General features: G+C 34.9%; 1 non-coding gene across 1 annotated transcript; it reads right to left on the minus strand.

Moving 5' to 3' along the window:
- Positions 1 to 2,414: 2,414 nt before the first annotated feature.
- On the minus strand, positions 2,415 to 2,546 carry Gm25765. The gene has a single exon (XR_003956097.1). It is a non-coding gene; the product is annotated as a small nucleolar RNA SNORA17 (small nucleolar RNA).
- Between the last annotated feature and the right edge of the window lie 16,584 nt (positions 2,547 to 19,130).

Consider the following 19,130-nt stretch of genomic DNA (forward strand, 5'->3'; position numbering starts at 1 on the left):
TGAGTCATGGTGGGAATCGTGGCAAGTAACAGAAAAGTTGAAGCTTAAACTTCTATTCTTACTGATCCCTTTTGGTGGGATTTAGGGAAAAGGGAGACTTCAGGAAAAATGGCAATTGGGGGTGAACATTGGAAGGAATTCAATATCTATGCCATGATGGAGTCTTTCAAAATTAAAACTACAACTAGGTTTAATTTCGAAGGTTCCCTGTGGTTTAGTAGCTTTCATATTTAATTATCACTTCAGTAAAATTTCAGGAGGGAGTGGGGATAAACAAGAACGTTCTCTCTGTTTAATAAAAGCTTCATTAATTTATGTCCTACATACTGTGCTCTTATGTTTGATGAGAGCTAATTAATTATCCTTATCTAAATATGTTTTATAACTTTTCCAAGTCATCAATCAGAAACCTTGTTGATCAGTTTAATTTACATAAGGTTATACCTGCATGGTAAGCTCTAGAAGGCCTCGTGAGGTAAGGCAATAAAATATTGGCCAAATAAGGAGATTTAGGCCAGGCTGGGTTACATGAAACTCTGTTTCAAAGGAGCAAAACATACAAGCAAAAATAAAAAATGAGGGAAAGTTATAGAAATAAACAAGGAAGAAATAATAATTAGTAAGTTTACAAGCCAGAAGGTCAAAGAAGTTTTCAGGAAGGACTCGACATGTGTAAATATGCATAAAGAACATTCAAATCCTAATTTACTGTATTAACTGCAATTGTCCTGTTGTTTTTTAAATGTTTTTTTAAATGTTTTAATAAATGGAATGTCATTCCATTTATTCTCCCATAATTTCTATTTTATTATATATTTTCCTTTTACTGAAAAATAAGATTTTCATGGCACAATATATCCTGATTATGCTGTTCTTTCTCTTTTCTGTCTAGTTCCTGGCCACCTTTCGTGTCTTGATCCCCCCCTTTTGTCTCTTATGAGAAAATAAACAGGCTTCTAAGACATAAAAATAAAATAAATATAAGATTAAAAAAATTTCAGAGTTGAACACCATAAACAGACAGAAGGCAAAGAGCCAAGAGAAGACACAAGAACCAGAGATGCACTCATCAGCACACTCAGGAATCCTATAAAAAGAATAAACTGGGATCAATGATACAGACACAGATCCATGCAGACCCTGTGCATGCTGCCTCAGTCTCTGCGAGTTCATATGAGCTTTGCTCACAGTGATTTAGAGAGCTTAGGTTTCTTGGCATCCTCCATTCCCTCTGATTCCTATACTCTTTCTATATCCTCTTCCATGGGGTCCTCATTTACAGTGGAGTGTTCTAACATTTCTCACTCTCTGTCTGATGTTACCTGTGGATCTCTGTATCTGTTTTCATCTGTTGCAGGAGCAAACATCTCTGATGGTGGCTGAGTAATGCTCTGATCTGCTTCCCTGGCCAGAAACACCAAAGTGATTTTGTATTTATTTTTTTAACCTGTCAAAAAACTGCAGTTGAAACTTTGTATTCCACAATGATGTATGATTATTTCTGCTCCAGCTCTTCAGATGAATCAAATTATTGGGGAAGCATTCAACCCACTCTTCAGGGGGTGGCCAAGGGACAGCCCTACCTGGGATTGCCAGAGCTACTTTGCTAAAACCACCAGGGTTATGGGAGAGAGGGATGAGGGAAGAGGTTCCCAACACTGAGGAGAGTAAGCTCAGCCTTGACGAGCAAAGACTATCATTTTAGAGCTTTATTATAGAAAGGCAGGGGAAAAGAGAGAAGGGAGAGAGATAGAGAGAGAGAGAGAGAGAGAGAGATAGAGAGAGAGAGAAACAGAGACAGGGACAGAGAGACAGAGACAGAGAGACAAAGAGAGAAGGCTAGAGAGAAACAGTAAGAGGGAGAGAGGAAAGGAGAGGAGAGAGGAAAGGAGAAGACAAAGAGAAGGAAAGAGAAGAGAGGAGACAGAGAAGTGAAAGGTAAGAGAACAAAGGAGTGAGAGAGCAAGGTGGGGGCCTAACAGCCCCTTTTAAAGTATGCTGTCTTATCTTATTGTTGCTAGGTAACTGGGGAGGAGTTTAGTCTGAAGGTCAGAAGCTTGGATCATTACCTATGTGACTACTAGCCATGCTTCTCTTTTGGGGGCTGTGGGGGGCGGTAACTTAGGCAGGGGCCAGAGTTCCAGGAGCATAAGGGAACCTTGTCACTTAGGTAAATTATCACCCTTCGGGGTTCAGACCACAGCTCAACTGAAGACCAGCCTGCAATTCCGGACAGTCATGTCCCCAGAGACCTGCCATGCACCTGACTACTGATCATCTCAGCCTAGCTCCCTGTCCATGCTCCATGACACTGGCCTGGTGGTCATCTAGGGCTCAATCCTTACACAAGAGGAAGGGTCATCTGTTTGGGCTCATGCTTGTAGCACTAGACTGGTGCTAATCTAGGAACATTTTATCAGGGAATGCTAATCATTCAGATGTTCATAGGTCAGAACACTGAGCATAGATATAGCCTCTGTCCCCTCTGTGACCTACTAATACACATGGGACACAGCAGCCATATGTGCAAATCGTCTAGGAGTAGGGGTCTTGCACTTCTGACTTAAAGTATCTATTTAATCTCCCTTTAATCACAAACTTATATTCATTGTTAGAGATCTAGTCTAGTTTACAGCTGCTATTTTTCATTCTCCACAAAATTGGAATGTTTAGCAAATACACTTTTTAGTGAACTCTGTCCTGTGAGGATGAAATGGATCCCTATATCTACCTTCTTTTCTATGAATGATACTAGAAAGCCCTTACAGCCCATGATGAAATGTCTTTTGTCATTGACAAATGTTCTTGTGGAGGTTAAAACCCTCACCAATTGAGAATTACCAGGTAGGAGATAAATAACAACCAGGGGAATTTTTTTTTTTCTTAAACTGACATTTAAGTTTATGAGAAGAAGTAAGGTGTGAACTTTGAGCATCTGCAAATATTTTTTTTCCAAAAATAAATCAATGCATTAGATTTTATCATTTCTATTCACTGTTCTATTAGAATGTTCATGACACCTATTGTAACACACAAACTCTGCCCACAGGTAATACACTCTAACAAGATAATGTGACATCAACTTTATGAAAACTTCAGAAAAAAATAGCGTTTAAAAAGTTTCAGTGTTTCCACGAGTACTAGATGAAACAGAACATCTGAACTAATTAAAAAGTTGAAGAACTCAAAATCAAAAATTTCCTTCTCTTTCTGCTAACTTTCATACTACAAACATGACATCAATCTTCACTTGGTTATCCAACCACAGCACAGTGTGGAGTCATTATTCCTAACACTTACTATGACTTTGAAATGTTACTTGAGTCGATATTGCTGAAGCATCACTAAAATAGCTTTCTGTTGCATTTTTATCTGTGAAAGTAAAATACTTCATATATCACAATATCTCACTCTACCATTTAATGAAGGAAATACCTTCATTTGTGTAAAGCAATTTTCCAACTCTCCTCAAGATTTAACATCCAAATAAATATCACTGTTTAATTGGGAGGGAAAAGGAATAAAAGAGACAAATATTTTGATAATCAAAAATTAAAGGTGGGCATTTAAGATTTATGAAGATTCCACTGTATGTTTCAACATTCTTAACCTGCTATTTTGATATTAGTATTACAAAATACAACAATCAAAACCAGGTTCACAGGAGGATGGTGTCCTCTAAAGATTATAAGATTTCTCAGGATCTGGTGAAGTGCTTTTGCTCATAAATGACAACCTGAAAACAAACAAACAAACAAACAAACAAAAAAACACAATCATTTCTCACTGAAATTCTAAAGTAAGAATGAGCTACATGGTCCTTCATACTACCTAGTCTTACGTATTCATGTAACTGCACTCTGGGAGACTGGGTAAGACATTTGGAAGCTTCTGAGAAGTCAAAGATTAAAGTGTAAACATCTGTGCATAAGATGATTTCCTGGGCTGTAGAAGAACTTCAACCATTTTTCTTATGTAAAAGTGTCACAAACAATATTTTGCTGAGCATATTTTTTTTAGTTCATGAATACCATATGTTTACAGATTTTTTTATGTGATATTTGTTGCTAACTAAAAATGAATAATTACTGATATTTAATTATTAAAGTCTGAGACTGTGTCAAAATACCCAGGAATTGTTTAATATCATGTCCTGAACATATGTAGAGCCATAATTCTTATGTTGAATAATTGATACCTAATATGGTGATACTAGTATTGTGGCCAATAAGAAATAATTGTTTTTGGAAATATAAAGTGAACAGTTTCTGACAACAATATGAGTAACTAATAGTATTAATAGTGCTACTTAACTATAAAGTAATGCATTACAATATAATGGTAGTAAACATTAACTCATAAAGCTATGTTTATTAGGAGAGTTGCATTAAAGAAAATAATTGCCCTGCTATGGTGTAGTCAGGTTTGTTTTCTTTTCAATCTTAAAACATAGGAGAATGCTATCCTAAAACTGAAGTGAGAAAACAGTTACAAAAAGGAAAGAGGAAAAAGGAAGTTATAAATTACTACTCTAAAAATTACCTCTAAGTAGCAGAAGTTAAGTTGTAAGATGATATATTGTAAATGAAAATCTTACTCCAAATATCCCTTTCATAGGAGAGAGGCTCTATTTCTGTTCCTCAATGACAGAACCGCAGTTCTCCCAGTATCTGAGACCATGATGGTGCTGTATGTCCCTGAATATCCAACAGCAGCAATTGTGTCAGCTCTCAGGGTTAAATGGTTCTGACTCTTACTTACTTTAGAGACTATTCATCTTTCTGAGCTAAATGTGACAAAGGATGTCATTGAAGAACCTTATTTAGTATATTGTCAAGTTGAGGAAAATGTGAACTGTGTCATTGTCCCGCTAAATAGAACGCAAAACAAAATCAATTCACAGTGCTAAATAGTTCAGCCAGCCTTCAGGACAGTGTCCACTTTTCTTCCCTGTTCCCCCTTGCTGTCTTCTCCTCTCCCTTTAATCCTTCCTTTGTTTTCTTTCTCCAGTAGTCACTTTAGAACATTACTCTGACAGCGCTCCCCGCATTCCTTTCTTGAGCCTGAAAAGAACACAAGAGTGAGAACAACATAGTGCTCACAGTGCAGCTTTCCTCCTGGGAGTAGGGAAGAGATATGCTTGTCTCCATGTGCTGTCACTGAGGCCTGGATCCTGAGGAAAATTGAGCCTATGTCTGTGCTGTTTATGTTCTAACAAAGCAGGGGTTCTGAAAATCTCCATGTTACATAATATTTCAGAAGTTATTGGTTGAAGCACTGCATTAAAAGTAGGAATTTTAAAAACTGCCCTGGATCTTTGGGATTACAACACAGTCCTATAATACAACTGTAAAAATATGAAGTATTTTTACATTGTCATTGTTGAGTGCCCTTACTGACTCTTTCCCATTGTTAACTAGAATTTGGAATGGAACTAACAGATTCTTTCAGCAACAGAAAATGATTAGGTATTTAGAAGCAGACATAGGAAGATCTCTGATTCAAGGCCAGCCTGGTCTATATAGCAAGTTCTAAAATAGCCAACGGTAAATAGATTTTGTCAAATATCAATATATCAAAATCAATAGATTTTGTCAATATATATATACATATATATATATACGTGTATGTATATGTATGTATATGTGTATGTATATGTGTATGTGTATGTGTATGTGTATGTGTATGTATATGTATATGTATATGTATATGTATATGTATATGTATATGTATATGTATATGTATATGTATATGCCTTTCATTTTAAGTGAACAATTACAATAAGTCAGCACTGACTATCTTTGTTAAATGCACTAAATTTAATGGGATTATTTTTCTACAGGCCATTACCTGTGGCTTTGTTATATATATAATAAAATTGAGCTTCTAGAATCACTATTCAATTTTTTTTCAATTTTATGTTTTACAGTTTTTAAGCATATTTAATGTAGATATGATTCCTTCAATATTGACTGGCTAAATCATTAACTGTGTATTCTTTTACATCAGGTTAGATATTTTAATTGTTTTTGTTTCTTTTATTTCCTGCCCTGCCATTTTGTAATATACTAATCAATTTGTTAAGCATATCTACAAATAATCAGAAATAGATAAGTGGATGAATTCATACTATCATATGTTTTTCGCCAGGCTTTCTCTATTATAATCTATATTTTTAATTAGTTGCACTTGAATTTTGATTGTTGTTTTATAATCTTGATTATATTAAGCATTTAGTCTTAGAAATAATTAAAGACATTTATTTTTGGCAGCATAATGTGTTCTGGTACAACTTAACAACTTATTTTGGATAATTCCATTGAAAAGTTGTTCTATGGGTCTACTCAGCCTATGACTTTTGTAGAGAACATCTGTCCAGCTGTTAAAGCTAATGTCTGTTGGTATTATCCTATCCCCTTCCTGATCTGAACTCTACTGTTTCCTTCAAATTGCCTCCTCATTGGGCTTGAATATTCTTACCTTTGACCTTACTAAAGTAACTCCTTTATACTATACTGGAGATAGCTTTTTTTGTTGCTATTTTAATTTTCTTCAAGAATTTATAAGGATTCAATCACATATTTAAAAGAGAACTGTGGTCTACCACTTAATTATATATAAATATGTGTGTATATGTGCATGCATATAAGTATGCACAATATATGAAATTGAATAAAATAAAATTGGTAAGTTATTCAATATTATAAAGAGATGTCATGGACATTTTGTTTCCAGAAATTTTGAAAAGACTTGTTGTTTGTTGTCCTTAACTGTCATTTTTAAAAAAAATTATCATTGATATATTATGACAGGTATTACCATTTGGTTATTTTATATATATATATATATACATCTTATTCTATTGGCTTAAATGACTATTTGAGTAAACGTCTATGTTCATAATTGAAACCACACTTTTATACATGTGACATAAAATAGATTGTTCTTAATCTCATTACCTCACTTTTATAGAAACCTTATGATCTTAAATATAATACACTGTAAAAAAAAAGCACTTTGTTTTGAATTTCTTTTATGGTATTTTTTTATTAGTTACCTTCTTTAACCAGTGATTTTATTATGTTTGTTGATCCATTTAAAATGCAATCACTAAACATTCACTGGTTGCAACATGGCAACTAACTCAATGCTTTCAATTGGAAAAAACAATAGATTTCTCCTACTGTTTCTTTCCTTCCTTCCAGAGAAGGGCTTTGTACATAAACTGGATCATTTTTCACTTTGCCAATAGTTAATTACCTGTTTCAAATAATTACCAGTTATATTGAATAGAATGGTACCACTGAAGCAATGTTTTTCTGCAGTGGCATTAGAATAGTATGGCCCCAGCAAGAAAAGGATTGTGCCAAAGATTCTATTAAGATGCCAGAGGAATAGTCTCTAAATGACATGATGGACTAACATTTTTTCATTTCTAATTATCTGAAAATTTTTTTCAGAAGCCATATGCTTAGTTTTAGTCTTTAGGTGAGTGTGTGAAAATGAAGGAAGTTAAGGGTTACAAAATGTATACCAGATGTAACTGGACAGAAAATGCTAGCATGGTAGCAGGCTATTAACCCACTGAAGCTTCAACAAATGCATTACCTTGAACAGAACCCTGCTGCAATGTAGCAGGAAATTAGCATCTGCATTTTGAAAGAAGCAGCCAAAAAACCAACCCTGGAGCACGTAGTAGACAGCCCATAGGTAGCTCCATTTTAGCAGGTTAATTGACAAAATTGTTTATAATTGAATTAACTGGAGATGCAATGAATTCTCCCCCAAAGTGTATCTGTAAAAGACTATGCTGTTGAACTCACAACAAAATGTATAAAGTATAATTCTGAGAATTTCATTCCTCTTTGCTTCTTTGTCATTTTCTTAACTTATTATCTGGGTTCTTCCTGAGAATAAGACATATCTCAGAAATCAAATTGAAGATTAAAATTTATGTATGAACACTGGTTAATAATGATGTATTTGAACTCAAGCTAAGAACATTTCCCTGAGACACCTGATGTTTATGAAATAGATCATGATTGTGCCGTCCTAGAGGAATGCTTCGATGAGAGTAATGCTATGTTGTAGTGATAAAAGTTAATTACTTCAAACAGCTGCATGATTGAAATCCAGAGTCACCTAAAATACATATTACACAGAGCAGTTTACAGCAGTCAGGATGTGAAGTGTTGATCCAGGATACCTGTGTTCTGTTTCAGAGGCCTTGCTGAGTAGGAAAAGGCACCCTCACTTTATCTTGGCCACTATCTTTAATATACTATCAGTGTGTGTAATTTTCTTTGAAAGGAATGTGCTACGCCATTCTTACAGATTGGGTAAGAAAAAACTAACTTCCAAGTAAACAAGGGCATATCTAAAAATATTAATGTAAATTTTTTTTCTAGCTATAGCATTTAAATCTGAATTTTTATTCCAATTATATCGTTTTTGTTTTGTGGTTTTAATTACTTCTTTTAGTGTGGGGAGCCGCCCTCACATTCGCCATTACAAGATGGCGCTGACATCCTGTGTTCTAAGTAGTAAACAAATAATCTGCGCATGTGCCAGGGTAGTTTTCCACTCCATGTGCTCTGCCTTCCCCATGATGACAACTCGGCCAATAGGCTGCAGCCAACACGTCGTAGGCGGAGGATAATTCTCCTTAAAAGGGACGGGGTTTTGCCATTTCTCTCCTGCTCCTGAAGAAGTAAGCAATAAAGCTTTTGCCACAGAAGATTCAGGTTGTCCTGAGCGTGTTCTTGCCAGCGGGGATAAAAGCTCTGGATATTTTAGAGTTTGAGATTATTATACAATTGCATCATTTTATCATTGTTTTTACTCAAACCCTTATCATATACTGCTCTTTGCTCTCTTTCATAGTCTGAGCCTCTATTTTTTTAATTGCTATTACATGCATGAAAATATAAGTATTGTGTACATACAAATATATATGTGTATATTTGTATATAACTATATGTACAAATATATATGTATATGCATATATATATATATACACAAATATATATGTATATGCATATATATGTATATACATATACGTGTATACATATATATTCCTAAATATGTAAGTAAAACTTGTTTATTCTGTATATGAGTATGTTTCATACACACAGACAAGTGTGTATGTATATAAATTATATTCATTTTATGTACAGCTTTACAGAGCTGACTATTTGTTATAGGATAATCAGTTGGTGTGTTCCTCGTGGGGAAGATGATAGCTCTCATTCTCAGTGTTTCCTGGGTGCCTCTTGTTCTTGTGTAGCATTGAGGTCTCCTGGGATTTTCTCATCCATTTTATTCTGTCTACTATTGTCCTTATTTAGCTCAGATGTAGGCACTTATGTTGATAAGATTCCTGGGTGTAGTGTCTGGCACTCCTAAAATATATTCTCCCAGCACACTCACTTGTCCTCTTCCTCTTACAACGCTTCAGTACCTCTTGACACTGTTTTCCTGAGCCTAGGATGTGGAGGTTATTTTAAAGTTATATCAAGCAGTTGAGACTGGAGTCCACATCTCTATATTTTTTTATTCATTGTGGTTCTTAATGATTTCTATCTGTAGCAGAGAAGTTTTCTTGACAAGCAATGAGGACTAAATTTATATCTAAATACCTAAGCCATATTCTTGTCTCCCTTTTCCCTGGTTTTCGGGTTTTGGAGACAGAACTTCTCAAAAACCAGTAGTCCTGGCTGTACTGGAATTCACTCTGAACTGGCCTCTATCTCATAGAGATTCACCTGCCTCTGCCTCCCAACTCTGCAGTGCCAAGACCACTAAACAAAGCATATTCTTGAGTGTTTACATTTTGCACTATTACTGAAGTTATGAGGAATTTTATACGTACTGAATTATAAATCCTAGTGGAGATGCTGGTAGCCTGAGTCCAGGAGAAAGTTGTACAAGGAGGAATTATGATGTGAATATTGATATGGAAAAATAATATTTTCAGATTATAACTCCATCCTATATGCTCTTATGAAACCACAAAAAAAAAGTAGAAGGGTAACATTGTCTTCTTTTTTTATTATTATTAGATATTTTCTTTATTTACATTTCAAATGCTAAACCTTTTCCCAGTTTCCTGTCTGAAAAATTTCCTATCTCCTCCCCCCCCCCCCCCGCTCCCTAACTGACCCATTCTTGCTTCCTGGCCCTGGCATTCCCCTATACTGGGGCATAGAACCTCCACAGGACCAAGGGGCTCTCCTCCCAATGATGGTCAACTAGGCCATCCTCTGCTACGTATGCAGCTGAAGCCATGAGTCCCACCATGTGTTTTCTTTGCTTGGTGGTTTAGTTCCAGAGAGCTCTAGGGTTACTGGTTAGTTCATATTGTTGTTCCTTCTATAAAGCTGCAGACCCCTTCAGCTCCTTGGGTACCTGCTCTAGTTCCTTCATTGGGGACCCTGTGCTTTGTCCAATGCATGACTGTGAGCTTCCACTTCTGTATTTGCCAGGCACTGGCAGAGCCTCACAGGAGAAAGCTATATCAGGCTCCTGTCAGCAAAATCTTTTTTTTAAATTGGGTATTTATTTCATTTACATTTCCAATGCTATCCCAAAAGTCCCACACACACTCCCCCACCCAGTCCCCTACCCACCCACCCCCACTTCTTGGCCCTGGCGTTCCCCTGTACGGAGGCATATAAAGTTTGCACAACCAATGGGCCTCTCTTTCCACTGATGGCCGACTAGGCCATCTTCTGATTCATATGCAGCTAGAGACACGAGCTCCGGGCGGGGGTATTGGTTAGTTCATATTGTTGTTCCACCTATAGGATTGCAGATCCCTTCAGCTCCTTGGGTACTTTCTCTAGCTCCTCCATTGGGGGTCCTGTGACAGCAAAATCTTGATGGCATCTAAAATAGTGTCTGGGTTTGCTGGTTGTTTATGGGATGGATAAACAGGTGGGGAAGTCTCTGAATGGCCATTCCTTCAGTTTTTGCTTTGAACTTTGTCTCTGTAACTCCTTCCATGAGTATTTTCTTCCCCCTTCTAAGAAGGATTGAAGTATCCGCACTTTGGTCTTTATTCTTCTTGAGTTTCATGTGTTGTGCAAATTTTATCTTTGGTATTCTGAGTTTCTTGGCTAATATCCAATTAATTCTTAGGCATGAGGATGGGTCTGGAGGATATTATCCTGAGTGAAGTAACCCAATCACAAAAAACACACATGATATGCACTCACTGATAAGTGGATATTAGGAACATTGTCTTCAAATTCAACAATAAATGTTATTTTCCTGCTTTCAAAAGCATGTCATAAATAATAGCCAAAGGTTTTTCAGTAAAATAATTCAAGCAACAAAAAATGAAATTCAAGCTCAGATCTTGCATTATTTCACCTCTCTCTGCTCTTTCCATTTCCAAGGAAATACAATCTTAGTTTATTGTTTTTCCTTTACAGAAGAATCTTCATATAATACATACATACATATATATATATACATACATACATACATACATACATACATACATACATAGAGTCAAATGCAGGCACTAGAGTGGCTTATAAATATTAACTTACAGCTAATTAGTCTTCTTATTTGAAAGAATGCAGCAAATGTCTGGCCCATCAACCCATGCATACTAATTATAAATGCATCCTTGCCATCTTCACAAGGAAGTGATAGTTTAATCTTAGGACTGTCATGTCTTATTGGAATAGATAATATCTGACAGCTCTGTGTCAAAATGAGTTGTCAGAGGGGATTACATCAAAGACATAGAGCCTTAATTGACCAAACAATAAAAGAGGAAATCCAATTTAGAAAATGTTTCCAACACTTCATTCTAATATATAGTTAGTAACTATATATTTGAATAAAAGAAACATGTAACTATAGTCTAGATCAAACCTGAGCTACCATGTATTTATTCAGCCTTTCTTATATTTGACTTATAATTCCATGTGCCATGAATAAAATAATTTAATGATAGTGATTTTTTTTAAAGAAAATGCATTCTGACTGTGCTTACATTTCAAAAGGGCTGCAAAATCCTTAGAATCTCCTGATAGGTTAAAATGGCTATTTACTCTATTTTGAATTTTGCTATACACCTTAGCTATATTATTTAGCTAGAAAACTTCTCCCAAATTAATAATTTCTTAAATAATAGCTAGAGAGCTGGAAGATGCTTAACGAGATGATTTTTATCTTTCACATTGGTGATATGTATTAGAATTATAGGCATTAGAATGATTTGAATACACACACACACACACACACACACACACACACACACACACACACACACATACATATGGACAGGTGCATCCACACACACAGAGATTAACTCAAACCTAACAGTCATGCTATAAAGCATATGCTATTACTATACTCAATCTGGGCACAATAATGATTGAAAAGACATTAATGGTTTTAAAACCTATAGCATAGAAGTAGAAAAGTAGAAACAGCTAACTATTATAAATTGGCTTGCAATAGGACTCAAAGACTAAATCATGACACAATGTTAATTTTAATGCTAATTTATATATTTCTTTCTAAAGATAATATCTGGCATAGTGCCTATTTAAGAAACCATTCTTGAGAGGTGATTGGGGTTGTTATATACAACTTAATTTACAATGTCCAGTCACTTTTTAAGATATATTGATAATTGTGTACATATAAGCCCATTAAAATTACTACATAAAATGATTTTTAGGAATGTGATGTGTCTTCCTTCTCCTACTCCATTCAATTTTTGTTACAATCCTCTCTCCATTCACTTCACTCACAAATATCTACCTGTGCTCACTGTAGAACATTCAAGGTTTGCATGAGCACGCAGAAAAACATGGTTTGACTGTCTACATCATTTGCTGTGAGCCACTGTAGGTTCCTGGCTTCCCCCCAAACTAGCAGAAGGGATCCTAAAGAGGAGAATGAAGACTTCAGTTTTGCTTTGGGTCCTTTTCTGTGAAACCGTGGATCCTCAAAGGTTCTTTGATCAGCTCCAGTGAGACTGCTGTTTTTTTTGTTGTTGTTGTTTTGTTTTTGCTTTGTTTTGTTTTTGTCCTGTTTGTTTGGATTTTTTGTTTGTTTTCTTTTGTTGAGTTTTTCTTTTTCTTTTTGTTTATTTGGGATTTTTCCCCTTTGTTCTCCTCTGCACTGCTCTCATTTCTGCCTTGTTCCTACCCCAAAGGTCTCTTAAATTCATCTCACAAGCTTTTGTTCATTCTGTCTTCACATATGCAAACAATCTCTTTCTGCAATCCTTCTCAAATTAGCCATTTGAATGAACTACAAAATTTTTTTCAGTTTACACTTCGATTAATCCAAGCTATTGGTGCTTGTTCTTCTGGCAAAGGCTTTTTTTCCTCCTCCCAGAAATTCATATCTTTTATCATTCACTTCCATAAAGTTTTTTCTATGAAGTTACATTTGAATGAGTCCTGTACTGACACTTTATTTAAAAACTCCTTCCTGGCCCATTCCAAAATATTGAGTCTTTTGACTCAATTCTAACAAGCCACTGCAATCATTATCATGCATTATTATACTGACCTTAATTTGCATGTGAGGGACATATTTTTGTTTATATTCCATAAACTATAAACTGAGGGCAGAGGGGTTTTGTCTGATTTAATCCTGATCTGTTTAAAGTGTTTTCTGTGTTCTTGTCTTATCCTAGGGAATCAACAAAACTTGTATGTCTTTAAAGAACGCACATTGAAAGAGTACATTTAGCCTGGGAGTGATGGTGCATGCTTTTAATCCCAGCACTCGAGAGGCAGAGACAGACAGATTTCTGAGTTTGTGGACAGCCTGGTCTACAAAGTGAGTTCCAGGACAGCCAGGGCTACACAGAGAAACCCTCTCTCAAAAACAAAAACAAACAAACAAACAAACAAACAAAAAACAAAAACAAAAAGAAGTACATTTAACAAAAGAGACAGCATAGTTTAGTATTGTAATAATGTAGTTCATGAAATCAGACAATCTGCCTCAAATGGTGCCTCAATCACTTGTAAGAAATATGCAGGTGATTTAATGCTGCTAAAATCCTGTCTCTTATTCTTTAGTTATTCTAATATGTTTCAGTGAAATTACAAATTCATGGATTTTCCAGGCTTCCTAAAGCTCACATATTACTCCCTTATCCCATATTCAGTGATATTACACTCTACCCTCATTACATAAACTCCAGTGAATCATCCTTGGAGAAGATAGATTTTTCCTAAGCTTAAAAGCCATCAATTGTCTGTAGGTACTTACTGTGGGACCTTGTGACTTTCTCTCATCTGTATTTGGAGGTCATTTGGTGTTATCATTGTGGAGGACTTGTTTAGGTGACCATATTGTAAAGATTCCATGGATACCACTCCCTATTGTAAATAGAAGACACTAACTCAAAACAAACGTGCTTGTTGCTCCGGCTCTTAAGTGATAGGTTGCACCATTCCAAGAGTCATCCGTAAATATATGTACATATGAGCAATACTAAATAGGCTCAATGGATTGTTTTCATATACACATAATGTGCACTATCTTTAACAATAATAATGTAAAAAGAAGAAGCCATAAAATTGGGAAGGAATTGGAAGAGGATGGGAAGAGTTGGAGGAGAAGAGAATGAGGTAGAAATATTGTAGAGTATCTGTTCATGAAATTCACAAATATTAAATTATTTTTAATAAAACTTTTGAAATATTAAGGAACAAACCTTGGCAAAAGATCTCTGTAGTGAAAAACACAAAACAAAAACCAAATGAACCATAAAAACAAACATGCCAAAGCAACTCCCAAAAGTTTTACAAAAAGCTAAACAAGTTACTGGAGGATAGAAGGATACTTGATAGTCATAGATTAGAGTTGTATATTATGATAATATGTAATAATTCGATTATTTGAAATAATATATGAATTCAATAAAGTTCTCTTTAAACTTCTAATGTCCTTCTTCACTGTAACTAAAAAAAAATAATAATTCACATATTTTTATGGAACCCTCAAGTACCCTAAATAGCCAAAGCAACTATAAACAGAAAGAACAATATTGGTATTTTCACAATGCCTGACTCCAAATTATACAATGTAGCCATAATGACTAAGACAGCATGGTGAAGAAACAAAAGCAGGCATGTGGACCAATGGAATAGAAAAAGGAATCAGAGATAAACCCCCACAGTCATGCTCATTTAATTTTTGACAAACTATCAAAAGAATACACAGGGACAGGGAAAGCCATTTGCCATCATTCAAGCAGAATTAAATATACTCAAATCTCTCATGGTGAGCAATATCAACTCAAAATTGATCATAGAGTTTAACATAAGATCAGAAAGGCTAAAACTTCTAAAAGAAAACTCTTCAACATGTAGGCACAGGCAAATACTTTCTAAACAACCCTAAGAACAAAGGAAATGTTCTCCAAAATTGACAAATGAAATTAAAATTGTTCTCAACATCAAAGCAAGCAATGAGGAGACTGAATCAAAGCATTCAGATTGGGAAGAAATGTTTGGCAACTGTACTTCATATAGATGTATAGTATGTATATGCTCTATATGCTCCCAAAGATAGAAACGAATATGGCTTGTACAACTAAGGGTGTGAACCCAGGTAAAGGGGAAAGTGGGTGATCTTTAGACAGAAAGTAGGAAAGAAAGAAAAAGAGGATAATAGAATCAATGCCACGTGAAAGCAGAAGAGATTCTAGAGACGATAAAAGGAACAGCAGACAAAGGCAAAGAGATTGGGGTGGAAAATTAGCAAAGCTATAGATAAAAAGTGTCATAATAGAACTTGTATACTAGAGAAGTGAGAATATCATTAATATGTAAATGAATCAGTAAGAAAAGGAGTTTTGTATGGTGAGAAGTCCAAAGAAGAATGCTGTGATAGATTATCAAATAGGGCTGGTCAAGAGACACTGAGAAAGAGGGCCTGGCAGTAACCACACTGCCAAGTGTGAAATGAACATTGGAACTTAAAATAAACCCCCTGAAGGTCAGAAAGCAAAGATTATTCCAGGAAATTGGAGGAACCAGGGTACATGTTTGTTTGGACACAGAACAGAACAGAAAAAATAGGAACTGATAGGTCATGCTGAGTGAGGTTGTAGTAGATTAAGTCTAATACCAGATGAACTAAAGGTATTGCAAATTATTTTAAGAGCTTGATTTTATATGTCAGTGTGGAGATAAAATATGTGTGGAGTTAATATTGACATAAAACTTGAATATTTCCTTAGATGTCCTGAACCATTTTGCCATGATTCCAAGGTACTGAGCAGCCATTCCTTCATTTAAGCCAATACAAAGTGAGTCAGCTATAAATAAACACACCATCCACGCTTACTTTAAAGCAACCTTTTACTCTGTTCGTAAAATGTATTAATAACTGAAGAAAAAAAGGAGAAAGTCTGGAAGAGGAGAAGGCAAGAAAACAGAAGAAGTGGAATGCTTCTGATTATATGTGTGTGTGTGTGTGTGTGTGTGTGTGTGTGTGTGTGTGTGTGTGTGTGTGCATACATACATATATATATACATATATATATATACATATATATATATATATAATTGTTATGTAAAGATCTTTCTATATAATCCACTTTTTATCCTCTTCATCCCTCAGTCTCTGTTGTTCTAAATTTCTTGAAAGTTTTACTGTGCATGACTAAACCTATTAAAAATTCATGGACATTTATATTTTTATTTTATTCCCTGGTTATTATTGAATGTTTGATTAAATCCTACAGAACTTTTGGATTATATCCTCCACAACTGATTACCTTTGCTACTTCAAACACATTGCAATTTGGAAGCATAAACAGTTGACAAAGTCTTATACAATCTTTGCATTAAGATATAGCCATAACATATCATGTTACATTGAAAATGTTCTGTTTTGTAAAATTAAGCAAAAATGCAAACTGAAAAGCAATTATTAATTCCTGCTGAAATTTCCTTTACTAAAACCAAAATCCTTAGCCCGTCACAGAGCCTCGCTGAAAAGGCACTTGTCTTGCAAGCCTCACATTATCAGGGGCTTACAGAGGCAGAAGGCTCCCTAACCTGCATGTTCACTGCATGTAGTGTGTGTACATGTTCTCATATGCGCACACACAACAACAATAAATGAAAGTAAAAATTAAGAACCTAAAATGCTATATTATATATCTTCTGCTTTATTTATAAAAACAATCCATGTTCTTTATATTTATATCTTTTGGAATACGTTATCTTGTTACTGAAATCACATGAAATAGAATAGAATATATAAAAAAAAATCTAAAAGAAAATTTGGACATTCCCTATACTACAATTAAATAAATGAATTAGCCAGCGTATCTCTATTTGTTTGTATTAGCAGTCAATTACACTAGTATATATCTCTGGAAAAAAGATGCACAGCATTTCCTTATTTGATGTTCATGCGTTCCACAATTGAGCTGTGCTCTCGGGTAAGCATTTCCATTCACAGATTCAAATAAGAGCTATCCATTCTTTTCCCTCTCCCTATGTGCCTGAGATGATATTATAAATCCTGTCCCAGGTCATTTGCACTTGTCAAGGTAAAGCATAAAGAATTAAAATGTAATCCTTCTATCAAATGATGCTTTTATTGTAAAGATAAAAGGAGAAAAATTTAACATTGAAAAACATACGATATTTTAAAGTGCTAGAGTGATTTATATAGTTTCTTGATTCACTTTGTATTAGTATACTGGATAAATTACTGTAAAGTTGTAGTAATATCCTAAACTATAATCTTATTTCAGAAATAAGATATGTATATTTCAATTCCATTTGCAAGAACATGATTTGCATTTAGAGACTAATTTTCTTTTGAAATGTAAGTCCTATGATATGTTCATCTGAATAAGCTATATATTTTATTTTATAAAGGCTTTACTTGGAGTTTTTATAGTTTTAGTATTAGTAACAAACATTGATTATTTGCATAGTATTTTAATTATTCCGAATGTTACTTACCATGTCCATTCATCCTAGCAATGTTTCAAGTTAGAAAAAGGAACCTATAAGTGATATACATATACATATATATATATACACACATATAATATACATTATATTATTATATACATTATAATGTATAATATATATTACTTTTAGTATTTGAATAAAAAGAATTGAATGCTAAACATACAGACTTTTAAAGTTGGATAAAACTTTTTTTTTAATTAGGTATTTTCCTCGTTTATATTTCCAATGCTATCCCAAAAGTCCCCCATACCCACCCCCCACTCCCCTACCCACCCACTCCCCCTTTTTGGCCCTGGCCTTCCCCTGTACTGGGGCATAAGAAATATTATTTGTTACTAAAACTTTTAATATCTCAGTCTACATATAACTTAACTCAATCAAATTCTATGAAATTAATTATAGTAGACATAATTAAACTGTACAAAGCATTGGTGTGGCAGAGCTTCACTGTGTTAATGCCTGTGTTTCTATTCCTTTTCTTTCAGTGTGCTGTGTGTTGCTCTTCTACTGTACAAACAGATTTGACCTCCACGTTAAAAAGCAGGTCCAAGGACATGTGCTAAATACCTAGGCAGAAAGATTCTGCTGCACAAACATTCCCTTCAAATTTACGCATTGCTTTTGAATGGAGAGGAGAGTTTATGCTTGTAAAGTTTATAATCTCATCAAAATTATCAGGTTCAGGAAAATTCAGAAAGATTCAAGGTTCATAAGGGTTATTGAGAAATCATGTAAGCAGTTGAGTAAGATGCTGAGGAAGAGACTTTCAAGGGCTGTATTGTTTGTTCAGAGGTCTCGACATAGGCATCTTCTATGAGTTATCAACCAAGCTACCTTTGCTGATGCAGTTGCCTTGACTCATGCTTGCTCCTGTGCACAATCTTTCATCCACACTTCTCTAAGTAACCACAGTAAACTCCCCAGCTCTTTGAGCTTGACTCAAGAGGAACGTCCACTTTGCTCTAGGTGGTGTGAAGACACATTAGTTCATGATTGTACTAGAAAATTTTGCAGCAAGTTCTTGCTCATGTTGATGTGTTTATTTTATTAGTAATGCAGCAAGGTCTTTCTCATATTGATATGTTTATTTTATTATGTATTCTTGTATTTTTCAGCATTATTTTATTTTGATTTCTAAAGATT

Source organism: Mus musculus, chromosome 5 (genome assembly GCF_000001635.26).
Source record: "Mus musculus strain C57BL/6J chromosome 5, GRCm38.p6 C57BL/6J".
NCBI classification, from domain to species: Eukaryota; Metazoa; Chordata; class Mammalia; order Rodentia; family Muridae; genus Mus; species Mus musculus.